Source organism: Erpetoichthys calabaricus, chromosome 3, assembly GCF_900747795.2.
Source record: "Erpetoichthys calabaricus chromosome 3, fErpCal1.3, whole genome shotgun sequence".
Lineage (NCBI taxonomy): Eukaryota > Metazoa > Chordata > Cladistia > Polypteriformes > Polypteridae > Erpetoichthys > Erpetoichthys calabaricus.
Window position 1 is genome coordinate 273,351,297 of NC_041396.2, and position 13,134 is coordinate 273,364,430.

The following is a 13,134-nucleotide window of genomic DNA, read 5'->3' on the forward strand; positions in this document are numbered from 1 at the left end:
TATAAGGGGGGAACTAGTGTTCATTTTTATTGAATTCGTATGCGAAAAGCTTGACCCTCCTCTTGTGTACATCATAGCAAACATTGTTAGAAGAAAAACAGCCAACTAGACCTGGTCCAGTTCTGTCCAAAATTGTACACTTTCCACAGATTGAATCGCTTGTTTCAATTCATATGATCCTTGCTTGTTTATAATTTCTAGTTGCAGTGAATTTTCCTCAAGTGACGCAAGCACCTGTTTGGCTATCGATGCAAACTCCCCTCCCACATTAATTGTAAACGGATTTGTCGAAAATTGCACGTTCTTAGTGGGAATGTCAAAACTGTCAAACTTCGGAGCAAAGTTCGCCTTTAACTTTCCTAAAAAATGATTTTATTTAATAAACTTTATTTAATACAGTTATTTATTAACTCACGCAGTTTTGGGAAATTAAGCATTTCCCTATAGTTAAATCATTTGAAAACATGTCCCATTTCTTTTCAAACCGTTACGTTTTTTAACAAAATCTCCAACTGTTTTACCCTTCCCTTGCAAACTAAGATTAAGGCTATTTAAATCTTGGAAGATGTTATTCAGGAAGAACACTTCTGCCATGAATTTCTCGTCCAGCATGTTAGATATAAATGCCTCTGACAAATGCGGAGAAAAGCAACAATCTCCTGCCAGAGTTCACAAACCGCTTTAAGTGCATTGCCCTTAACATCGTTATGCACAAGCAACTTATTGTGCTCAACTGACATCTCAGACAGGAGTTTGTGAAACCAGGGGTGTTGTAGGCTCGACGTTGCTCTGATAAAGTTGATTATCAACATAACACTTTGCATTTTATAGCTCATCACCATGTTTTGCACACAGAACACATCAATGTTATCAGGCAATGTAAAGATTTTGTCTGATGTGCAAGTTATAGGCGAGCTAACAAACCCTGCACCCTTCCTGCTAAGGAAGAGGTGGCATCTGTTACTAACATATTTACTTGTTGCAAATCTAGTCCACTTTCATTTAAATATTAAAACACTTTTTTGAAAAATTATTTCCACTGTTGTCTGTCCCTCCAGTGAAATTAGACTGAACAAGTCCTGCGAAAGCACTCCTCATTGAAAAATGTCATGTACAGACATAGATGCGCAATGTCCCCACGATCGGTGGATTCGTCACTACATCAGCCTAGCGACACTACATCGGCCTTTTATAATCTCTCTAAAAGGGTTTTGAAAACATCACTTGCTAGTACTTCAGCTCTTCTCGTGGTTGTTGTATCGTACATTGGTATTTTTCTGAATGGATGAAGTTAGGCTCTTCCTTAATTATTAATGTCGTCTGTCACTACCTCCTCTGTAGTAGCTTGCATTCTTTGACAGTCGCTGAGTCTGTGAACGTTTTTTCCTTTTTCCCGAGAATCCATGCTACACAGAGGGAAGCTGCTGTAGTCTTTTACCCCGAGGGGCCAAACAGGCCATAAGTCATATATTTTTTATGCATAATCTATTGGTTTACATGTGCACACTATTGGTTTATGAACATTTCCTATCGGTTTGCGTGCATACTTAATTGCATACAGTACATTACTGGTTTCATTCATATGAACTATATTGATTTGTGTCTGTATATTATCAGTTTGTGCATGAACTACATTCGTTTATATATGCATACTACAGGTTGGGATATGAACTATATTGATTAGCGTGTGTATATCACCGGTTCCAGTATGTTTGTTATTGGTTTGTGAGTGAACTGCACTGATTTACGCTCGCATGTTATCGGTTTGAGTATGAACTATATTGGCTTGAGTTTTGTGGCGGTCTAACAATGTGCTTATTATAACTTTATTTCAGTTATATGGGGTTTGCCAATGGGTGCCCCAGCACTTCACAGTTGTCTGTGATTCCTCTTACAAAAGACAGGATCCACAAGCAAACACATATTATAAGCAAGCACGGATTACCTTTAAAAGACAAACAATGAGAGGCAGTATACATTTATACAGAATAACAGCAGGCATGAATAACTCATAATATACATTTGCAAGCAGAGATCAGTCTCAGGTTATCGGCTGTTTCACCCAACTTTAAATTTTGAGTCTGGAAACTGGGTGTTATGTTTGATCAGTCTTTAAACCTTGATGCTCATTTTAGGTCCTTACCTTGCTCTTGTTTTTATAATCTGTGGATTAGATCAATGCTAAGTACAATAGCATTGAAGGCTCAAAAGGCAACATTAATTCATGCTTTAATTTTTTCACGTTTTTGTTATTGTGTTTCTTTATTTACATGTCAAAACAAGATGGCGCTGCTGTGTCTTCAGTCTATTCAGAATACTGCTGCCAAATTGTTAACCAACTCCAGTAAGTGGTGTAACACTACATCTTTATTTTTGTTTTATTGGCTTCCAATGGAATTTAGAATATGTTTTAAAATGTTAGTAATCACCTATAGAGCTCTACATGGTCAAACACCACAATATATTTCAGATTTTTTACAACATTATACTACCAATTGCCCACTCAGGTCATCTAACCAGAGCCTTCTTATTGTTCCATATACTTGGCTAAAGACTTGTGGGGATCAGGCTTTTCAGTCCGTTACACCAAAATGGTGGTGGAAAAACCCAGCCACAGGGGATGCAAACCCAGCCACAAGGGATGCACAAATCAGTGTGTTTCTTTGTGTAGGTCCCAAGCCTGGATAAATGGGGAGGGTTACGTCAGGAAGGGCATTCGGTGTAAAATTTTGCCAAATCAATATGCGGACAACAATACAAATTTCCATACCGGATCGGTCGAGTCCCGGGTTAACAACGACCGCCACCAGTACTGTTAGCCAACAGGGTGCTGGCGGAAATTGGGCTACTGTTGGCCTGAAGGAGAAGAAGGATAACAGAACAAGATGCAGAGGACAGAAAGATATGAAAGAAGATGGTCCGCTTTGGCAACCCCTAATGGGAGCAGCCAAAAGAAGAAGAAGACACCAAAATGGTGGAATAGCCTTCCTTATGCTTCACAGGCTGCTGACACAATTCATACGTTAAAAAAACAATTAAAGAGGATCCTTTTTAGGCTAGCATATGGGTAGCTGTTTTTGGCTGCTCTGTTTTATGTTCATTTTTTGAAATGTTAGTATAGTTGTATTTTTTATTGTTTGTAACCTCTGTGTGTTAATTGTTTTTTCTATGGTATGTAGCACTTTGTGACTCTGTCCACCAAAGGCACTTTGTAAATAAAAAAAATGGAAAAAGGCAGATCCAAACATTTATTCACTAGATTTGGCAGATCCTTGAGATCTAATTTTTGACCTACCGTAGATATTCGCGTATTAGTCGATCTCGCAGATAAGTCGAGCGTATTGTTTAAGCCGAAAATTATGAAATTTGTTATGACCCGCGTATAAGTCGAGGGTAAAACTTGACAATTGGCTCCAGCAGACCCCCGTGACCCTGTGTTCAGATTCAGCGGGTTGGAAAATGGATGGATGGATAAAACTTGACAGCTATCAGAGATAGAGGGCGACAATCAGCTGTTAATGGCAACAAAACTCACTGTCATGTCACAGGCATTCCCTCTGTGCTTGGAGAAATGCTAGACTTGTTGACTCTGCAACTAATCCTTGCATGTGAGTGAGTTGCGAAATGTAAACAAAGGCAAGATGGCATCGATATGTCACAAGGGAGCGAAGCGAGTGCAGAAAAGAAAACACTCAGCAGACGATGTTTTGCACATTATCGCTGAGTCGGACATCTGATTTTTCAGAATCGGATTTTATTGACAGTGATCAGGAATCGAGCAAGAGAGTGAGAAGGTGGCATTAGCTGATCGGACACCAGCCGATGCTGTGGCAGCTGATCGGCTGCAAGCTGAACGCATTTGCGCAGCTGATGCAGCTACGGCAAGGTTTGCATGGGAGGAATACCCAGACATTGATCCGTGGGAGCCGAACTAGCTACCGGACTTCATAAGACAGCATGGCTTGCTGTTGGACACAACAGATCACCTGGACTACTTCAGGCTGCTCTCTCCTGATGCTGCTTTTCAGCTACTGCCAGACGAGACAAACAGGTAGGCAGAGAAATGTTTTGAATCACTGGCTGCGCTTGCATCGCATTGATAGCGTGTGTTGCCTTGGTTCTTTTGATTCCAAATCTGGTTGCACATGGCAGCTCATGGTATGTTTGTTATCCAAAACCTGCAAAAGCTAATGCTCAAATTCAAGTATTTCACAGTTTAAAGAATTATTTAATGAAATTAGAAAAAAAACTAGCTAATTAGCAATACTATTGCTGGCTTATAATTATTTCAAAGACCATGGGAAACGGCAGATGACTGGTGACTTAACACTGTGAAGCGTTGAGTGTACAATGTCATTACCCAAATTCTATGGACAACTGTGTTGCCCCGCGGATAAGTCGATTCTGTTTTTTTGAATGAATTTTAAGGCATAAATTTTTCGACTTATACGCAAGTATCTACGGTAAATGTTTGCATAAGTCCTCTACTGAGCACTTTCTTAGTTTACTTACAGCAAAGTCCAGGAAATCCTTCAATGCATACATTGCGTTACATCAAAACATTTGCCATTATAGTGATTGCCGAACAGACTGGATATTATTAACAACTGACTGAAAAATGTAAAGAATAAAATGATAGAAATGTATTTCGTCATAACCATGATTAAGACTCTCAAGGAAATAAAAAGAAAAAAGCTTTTAGTATGTCAACACAGACAGGAAGGAAAGGAAAGGAAAGGAAAATGGTAAATTGATTCTCCAACCCTCAAACCCTCACCCATACCTACCCCACTTAGAAGTAAGGCAAGTTTAAAAAATTTAGACATTGGTGCCTCATCCATGATTGGCTTCTGCCCCGTTTTGCTGAAATAATCTCCTGACCTTAGACCCCCTACTTTCACAGAGGTTCATTTTTTCTAAGGGTGCTGTTATCTGGAGTATCTGTTTTTCTCTCCTTCCCTGTCAAGAGGCCATATCCCAGTTATAATGTTATAATGCTATCATAGTTTATTCACATTAATTGTATTGAAATAGTTCTGTCTTACTGTGTGTTTAACCTTACTTGTATTCTGATGTACGAAGTGTAGCTTAGCTATTTCTGTAATTGTAAACATATGTAGATGCTGTGATCCTGTGCTCAGTAAAAACATTATACCAAAAAACTAAAAAAATAAAACCTGGATGTCACTTTGAAGTAAAAGCAAAGCAGGAGGAGAAACCCAAAGTGAACATGGGACTGATGTGCAAACTTCTCATACTTACACCCTGAGAAATTGTAAATTCCAGAGTATAACTTACAACTCATCTTGCAATTTTCTGAACTGTGAAGTTTATCTTGACTACAGTCTAGTGTAACATGTTTTTTATCTGAAGATAATCTGAAAAAGGAAGGTTTTTAATACCTGAAAACAAAGTCCGCTTGGTCAATCTGCTCTCCACAGCTGCTGTTGCGTAAAATTCCTCCATTTCCAACTACAGCACAGTGTCCCAAAGTCTTGTTCCACAAACGTCTCTAATAAAGGGAGACAGTGTAGTCAAAGTTCCTGTTTTATTATTATTTTTATTACACTTGTCTTTTTGTGTATCACATTATTCCAACTATCCAAGTGAAAACCTCATTTATATCTCTTATGTTGTCTTATAATAACGGTACATTGAGTGGCTCAAAGCTTAAAGGAAACTCCAGTCTACAGTTGGGAGAACATACACTCAGGCACTCATTGGTCCCTGCTCCATTAAGATCTGTCCACCTCATTTTCTATTGTATTAAGGGAGCAGCCAATCCAGAGTGAAACAAGAGTAGATAAAACTGTTTACCTCCGGAAACATTTCATAGAGAGCCTCATCCACAACACGAGTCCTTTTATTCTCCATTTCATACGTAAATGTCTCTCCAACCTTCATGTGCTCTTTGGTGAGAACCAGATCCTGAGTGGCATTACAGCAGCTCTGAAGCTCCCGCCTGTTTTGGTTCACAAAATAAAAAAAATTCAGGCTTAAAATGTTGGAATATGAAGTTTTTTTAAATGGGTTTGTCCTCTGGACCTGAACTTAAATTGAACAGCAGTCCATAACATTTTGGAATGAAGCATGAACTCCAGATATTGGGCCAAAATTGTCCATTGTTTTGTCATTAGGACATTATTTTTTTAATTTTAAGCAATTGCAATGTTACTTTCACAGGTTGCATTTAACTGTTCTAGTTTTTATTAATTGTTCCTTTTTATTATGGAAAACAGTTAATGAGACCATTTTCTGCATTCAAATCCTGTACCAAGTTACCGGTAGTTGCACATTTTCCCCATAGATTTTACATCCTAAAAACTTGTACATTAGGGTGATAGGCAATTTAAAATTATGTGTATGGGATGGGTCCTGCTATAGACTTGTGTACCATCTAAGATTGGTTCCTACCTTGATCCTGATGTTAGCAGGGCAGACTCCCGAAATGAGTTCCAAAATGATAATGGATAAAAAAAAATAGGTTTATAAATGTTATATTATGAAAACCTGCAGTCAATGTGATCCATCATGATTATATGACCCTGATACACGGTGACACAAATATTCAATGAAAAAGAACTTTTAAAGACCACTGTTGTAGACCACCCAGGTTGATAACTGTTGCTCCATGACCATTATCTATTTTTTACTGTCTCTTACCATTGTATATTATTCAGATTCACAATTGGCTTTCCAGTTGCTTCTTTAGGAGGTCTCAGGTTGAGGGACAGCCATGTTTAGGAAGCATGGCAGAACTTCAATATATTTTCATACTTTTTCAATATTTCAATGTTTTACCCACATATTAGAAAGTATTGAACTCCAAATGATGCTCTACTACTTTGAAATTATATTTTTTATTTCCTTCTTTAGACTTATGCTATTTATAATTAAGATTACTTTCTTTTTTAAAATTATGTTATGTATTCATGAATTCTAGAAACAGTCTGGGGATTTAGAGAGACAAAGGGTTTTTATCCATTTATTTTAAAGGCATTGGTCCATTAATTTCCCATACAAGTGTAATTATTCATCAAATTTCTCCAAGTTATGAATATAGTCTTTTGTTTATAACTGCATGGAATATAAACCAGGGAGACCCTACAGAAGCTAACATGAAGTGATAATGCATGGAAATAGACCGAACACATGAGCTGGCAGTACATCCTAATCAAAATCAGTAGCACTAATTTAGAGAATGACATCATAGCTAAAAATTACTATATTTTTAAGACAAGATCTGAATGTGACTACTGATGGACCTTATTTGTCAGATGTTCCAATGTAACATCATCTTTCATGTTAGCCTTGTTTGTTGTTTGGAAAGTATAGCTGACCCTCAGGGCCTTCTTTATTAGCCAAGAAATAGCAAAACAACAGCTTCTCATCAATATCCTCCTCCGGTATCGATGACAGAGTAATTCTTGCTGATTATCAGAACAAAGCAATTGCCTTGTCAATATTGGCTCAAAATTTACATTTATATGTTTATCCATTTATTTTGCAGACAAATATACCCTTACATTTACTATGATACCATTACAGAGGTGGTTAACCTTGTAGTTTACAGTAGAAGATCTGAGTTTCTAGAAAACATTGACTACATTAGCAACTTTCTGATATCAAGTCATCCTAAAAACTGACCAACATTGTCCTATTAATCAGCTCCCCATGCAGAGCTATTCAGTTATCACAGAGCTGTCTCAGCATTGATCATTGATTTATTTCTCAATATCATCCTAAAACTTGACCAACAATCACTCATCATCATCTTCCCAAGGTTATTATAAAGCTTTTCCAACACCTTCCAACCATTTTTACAAAAAAGTTGGTGCAATACATAGTAAATCCTAGTGATAGCGCAACACTGTCTCACTTTCATTTGTCAAGCAGTTGTCCCATTAATAGTCCAAAACTGCTCCATGGCATGTTTCATGCTCCAGACAGGACATTTGAATGATAGCCTAGCACTGTCTCAGAAATATTCCCAAGCAATGTCAACAATATGCCTTGCTGGATTATTATCAGCTTCTCAACTATTAATATCTTTGTCTAGTTACACTGACATAGTGAAAACATTGGACCAGTAACAGATCTAAATTTATCACCAATTCATCATTGGCAACTAAATTAGGGCTGTCACACAATTACAATTTTTAATCACAAAATGGCATTCTAGATTAATTGCAATTAATCATTTTTAACTGAGGTAGTTCAGTGATGTCCATTAGTCCCCTATGAATGTGACTTCTGCACTACTTCTTAGCTACTGACACTGTGAAGACATATAAATCCTTGATATGTGATATATTTGTCCCATATGAAGGTAATGTGTAAAAATTATCAGACCTCGCTGAATGATTCAACTGTACCTGTATTTTCTGCTATAGTTGAAGGTCTTCAGTCTGATATGATCTATTTTATAATAAATAGTCATTGCTAAAGCTTTACAATTTGTTTCTTTCTTTAATATGAGATGAGTTGTACATTCATGGATTGTGGACTGTTGCAGACTTTCCTGTTTAACGTCAGAAGTTTAAACAGTGACCTTGTGCATATTTTACTCTTATGGTAAGCCAAAAATGTCATCCTATTGTGATTTTTAAGTATGCCCAGACTGAATTTTCAAGTATTAAGAATTTTATTCTTGGAACTGTCTAGGATAATTTTAAATCAAAAGCCACAGTCGTATCTCTTTTCTTTCTCAGCCTTTGTCAATGGAATAGCTTAGATCAAGTGTTCCAATACTTCAAGTAAAGGCTCCCCAAAATGTTGTAACATCTGGTCAGAGTTGAAACTAATATAAAGCCAATGTTGTGAAGCAGGGCATGGTATTGAATTTCAGTTACTGCTAACAGCAGTCACACACTGCAATGATTTTGTATAATAGTAGACCTGTTAATCAAAGAAAATGCTTAACTATGACAGACTTTTGAAACATATGTGATTAAATATCACATGGCTTCTTTACACCAGGGGTTTATCAGTCTATTTTCTTGGTGTTCCATATCCAGGAATTGAAATATTTTGAAGTATTCCCATTTTGCTTGTCTTAAATTGTTAATTACCAAACTCTTACAAGGCACAACTAAAAAGGATTTCTTAACTCCCACCTTTCTGCTAATATTTCATTTAGGTATTTTAACTAGTGATTACAGTGTTTTTTGTGTGTGGCTGTGTATGTCTTTTAGCTTTTTATGTACATTGTGAGAGATGAATATTACTGATAAATATGATTTTCACAAATTTAATATTTATTGATTATACTAATGGAGGGTTACATCAGGAAGGGCATCCGGTGTAAAATTTTGCCAAATCAATATGCGGACAACAAGGATGATCCGTTGTGGCAACCCCTAATGGGAGTAGCCAAAAGAAGAAGAAATTACTAGGGGGCTTACCCCCTGCTCGCTTCACTCGCCAACCCCCCTTGCCTGCGCTTGCTTCGCATCTCTGCCGCTCGTGTTGTGAAGAGGAGGGCTGAACACACCCCAAGGAGATGCAGTTGCTCCCCCAGTACTCTCTCTAAAACGGTGATACAATGGGAAACAAATACTTTTTTTTTTACCTCCTCTTTGCTCGATCAGCTGCTGCCCTGCTGCTGCTACTGCTGCCGTGCCATGTGATTTGCATCTCACGCAGCGCTTTGAACATTTAAAAGCCTGTACGGCAGTTATCTTTGTCATCTACTCTTTGTCTTTTATTTCCGGCCCCGGGCGTGGTTAAATCTGTTGGCACAAAGTCTTGTCTCGCGGACGTGAGTTCTTGATATATTTTAGTTTATACTTTAAAAACAGAATAAGAATCTGAAAATCTAACAACATCACATTAAAGTTTGATAAATTCTGAAAAGAATGATAACAAACATATACATGTAGGTTTTAAAATAAGCCCGATTTAAACCGTGACAAAAAATGTGACATAAAAACGTCACATAAAATCGTTTCACAAAATCGTTGCAGTTTTAGGCTTAGGATTTTATAAATATAGATTAGATTGAATAACTTCTGACCTTATTAATGGTTATCTTATGTCCTTGTTACTCTTAGAAAGCATTTTAAATAAAGTCTGTTGCTCTGTGACCCAGTCCCATTGCTACTTTAGCACAAGGACAAGTATTCATAAGAAAACCAGTACAGTCTAGTGTAGCAGAATCCTGACTCCTAAGGTTTTCTTTATCAGTTACTAGCAAAGACGCAAGATATCAAACTAACCATGTACTGCTGTAATTGATAAGTGTATTGAAGAAATGATACTAGCATCTGTAAGTCAGTCATCTCTTTTCATGTACTGAGTGGCTCCACATACGGGTCAGTAAAGGCATTCTTCTCATCCTTAACTGGCTTCGTGATCTGACTTTAACAGTTGGTGCTGCATGCACATCCCGCCTCTTCCACTCATCCATGACTCCAGTCAAGGTAAGGCAGTATTTTCTGTCAGTTTTATGTGTTGACTAGATGACTGTGGTGACTTAATGAATTAATTTTCAATACAAGAACTGTAGCATGGTTTGATAAGGAATTAACTTTGGAAAGGAACTGCACTGTGTCACTTTATTTGTAAGAAATTATGCACATTGTTTTGCCTCTAAAAAACTACTGTTGGTCTACTTACTCACTTACTTCCGTCTTAGTTTCAATCTAATAGGAGTCTACTTAACACATGAATGTTGGGTATATCCCAGCAAGGTGACTACTGACTTTTGGTGGCAGAGGTAGGATACAAACACATGCCTCCAAAGAGACTGGGCTAGTTTTATTTTTCAGTGAAGGGTGGTGCAACAATGGTGAGTGCCATGAGCAAAGCAATCAGTGGGTGATTGGTGATTAAACACATGCATTAAGGACATTATTTCAGCTGTTCCACATTTGGAAGCTCCTGGTCTTCACCAAAATTAATACAGGGTTAGGAATGAAAGAGGAGAAAGAAAAAGGACTGAAATATCACAGACGTAAATGTGTGTGTGCACTTATGCAATATAAAAAGACAAGATATGAGATGGCAGAAGTTGAACAAGATGGTTTGAATGGATGAATCTCCAGAAAGAGAAAGGTTGTGTGCTGTTCTGATGAGGGTGTTGAACTTCTGATGGTGCTGCAGGTGCAGTGGAGGCTTTGACTCTTTCAATTCACCACCATTCCATAAGGGAAAAAGGCAATGAGAGAGTTGGGGAGGCCATGCTCCATAGAGAGCATTAAGGGTCGTAGCTAAAGCCAAACCAAGACGTGAGGATCACCAGGGATGGAATGACAGGCTCAGCAACTACAGTATGTAAGCAAATATGTATGATGATTGGGTAAATGCCAGTCGTCACCTAGCTTATTTACTCTAATTGGGTAATATTGGCAACATGGCAACATTTATGGATAGAACACATGGATGTGGGGTACTCAGGAGGGAGGACTCTGAGCTCTGGACATTCTTAGTGTTTAAGATTGCTTTTAGATCCTTATTATGGATGAATGACCTCATCCCACTGATTCTGTTTTATGTGTCAGCATTTATTTATGAAGAATAATTTAAACTGCACTATGTCACATTATTTAAAATAAATCATGCATTTTGTTTTGCCACTAAAACTGTGGTTGGTCTCCTCTCTTGCCACTGGTCCATCTCAGGTATGAACTACTAGGGGGTCTAGTTAACACCCGAGGGTCAGGTACATCCTGACATACTGACTCCCGACATAGTGATCAACATTTGTCACTCATTTCATTGATAAGCCAACAGTGCCCAACAAAACCTGTCACGTAGTATATCAGTGAGTAATATTGCAGCTACTAAGTACTCTGAGAAACAAGTTTGCCAGTAATAATTTAAATGGTAAATACAAACAGAGTCCAAAATAGCTCCAGCAAATGTTTATCAATGATAATATCAGATAGCCTGGTCAAGGTAAATCAAGAAGAATGAACTCGTTGTTAAATACCTGTATACATTTTGGTTTCTGAGGTGCTTTCTCCAAGGACATATTTTCATTAACTTGATATCTTTAATTAGATCCTCAGGTAAGATTCTGGAAATAAGATTAGAAAAGGCTTCAGATGATATACTCATAGCAAAGTGACACGATGTACACCAATGGCAACTTATAACACACAATGCTGAGTTTTGGTTGCGGTAAAAGTAAAAACAGGTACTTGATTCTCTGGTATGCCTGTGTTGTGAAACAGGAGGAGTGGTACAAGATACACATGATGATGTGAGAACTTCAGAAAAAGCATTCCAGTGTTTCCAATACAGTGTTGTCTTTCCATTCTAAAGCTATGATTGATTATTGATAGAGTATTAGAAGCCAGACCTTAACTAATCTCTCCAGTTAGCATTAATGCTCTGCTTTTCTAAACTGTTCCACTTTGAATGTGCAGCCTGTTTCTTTGTAAATATATTTCACTAGGAAGTAATTTTCTAGATATCTGTACAGTCAAAATTCTATGCCTTCTTTTGCATCACCTAAGCAAAAAAATGGAGGCCTAAGAGCCTGCTAATTACTTACTAGAGAAAAGGTAAATCACTCGAAACAGCTCTAACCACAAGTCACCCTCATAAACACACCCTCACCAACTTGTGCAGAACCACTTACCCTACAAGCAGGTCATTGGGATATGTCAGGACAATAGAAAATCCAAATAAAACTCTCATAGGCATGAAAAGAGCATACAATCTCTGCCCACGTCAAGACTGGAATGGAAGTCAAACCTGGGTCCCTAAAGTTGTTATGTGAACTAGTGTGTCATCAGATTACCTGGGTGGTACTTTTTCTTTCTGACATCAGAGATGTGGATTTGTGTTTGGGCAAACATCTTTTACCAAACATCATCAATTGTTCTGGTATTCATTCCACCCCAGAAATTGTTCAGGATCAGAAACCCACCCTGATCACTTAAGAAAACAGCTACTCACTTCTTCATGGAGCTCCATGAACGAATCTTTTCCCACAAGTTGAGGCAAGCAATTGTCATGTTCTTGGACAAGACCACCGGCTTCTCACGTTTGCTGATTTCCTGAGACCTGTGTAATGAATGGCAGTCACTTTGTTTAAACTGTTGAATTAATTCACTGCCCAGACAATATCTAATACTTGAACTTATTCCACTTTCAATGAAAGATATTGTTTGCTCTTTAGGCACA

The 13,134-nt window shown here is 37.8% G+C and overlaps 1 protein-coding gene and 1 long non-coding RNA gene across 2 annotated transcripts in view; one reads left to right on the plus strand and one right to left on the minus strand.

The window, feature by feature from the left end:
- LOC127527237 (uncharacterized) overlaps positions 1-13,134 on the plus strand; it is a 143,968-nt gene that overhangs the window by 12,269 nt on the left and 118,565 nt on the right. The gene's annotated exons all lie outside the window — the stretch shown is intronic.
- The window catches only part of LOC114648954 (alpha-N-acetylneuraminide alpha-2,8-sialyltransferase-like), a 258,331-nt gene that overhangs the window by 7,859 nt on the left and 237,338 nt on the right, over positions 1-13,134 (minus strand). The gene's annotated exons all lie outside the window — the stretch shown is intronic.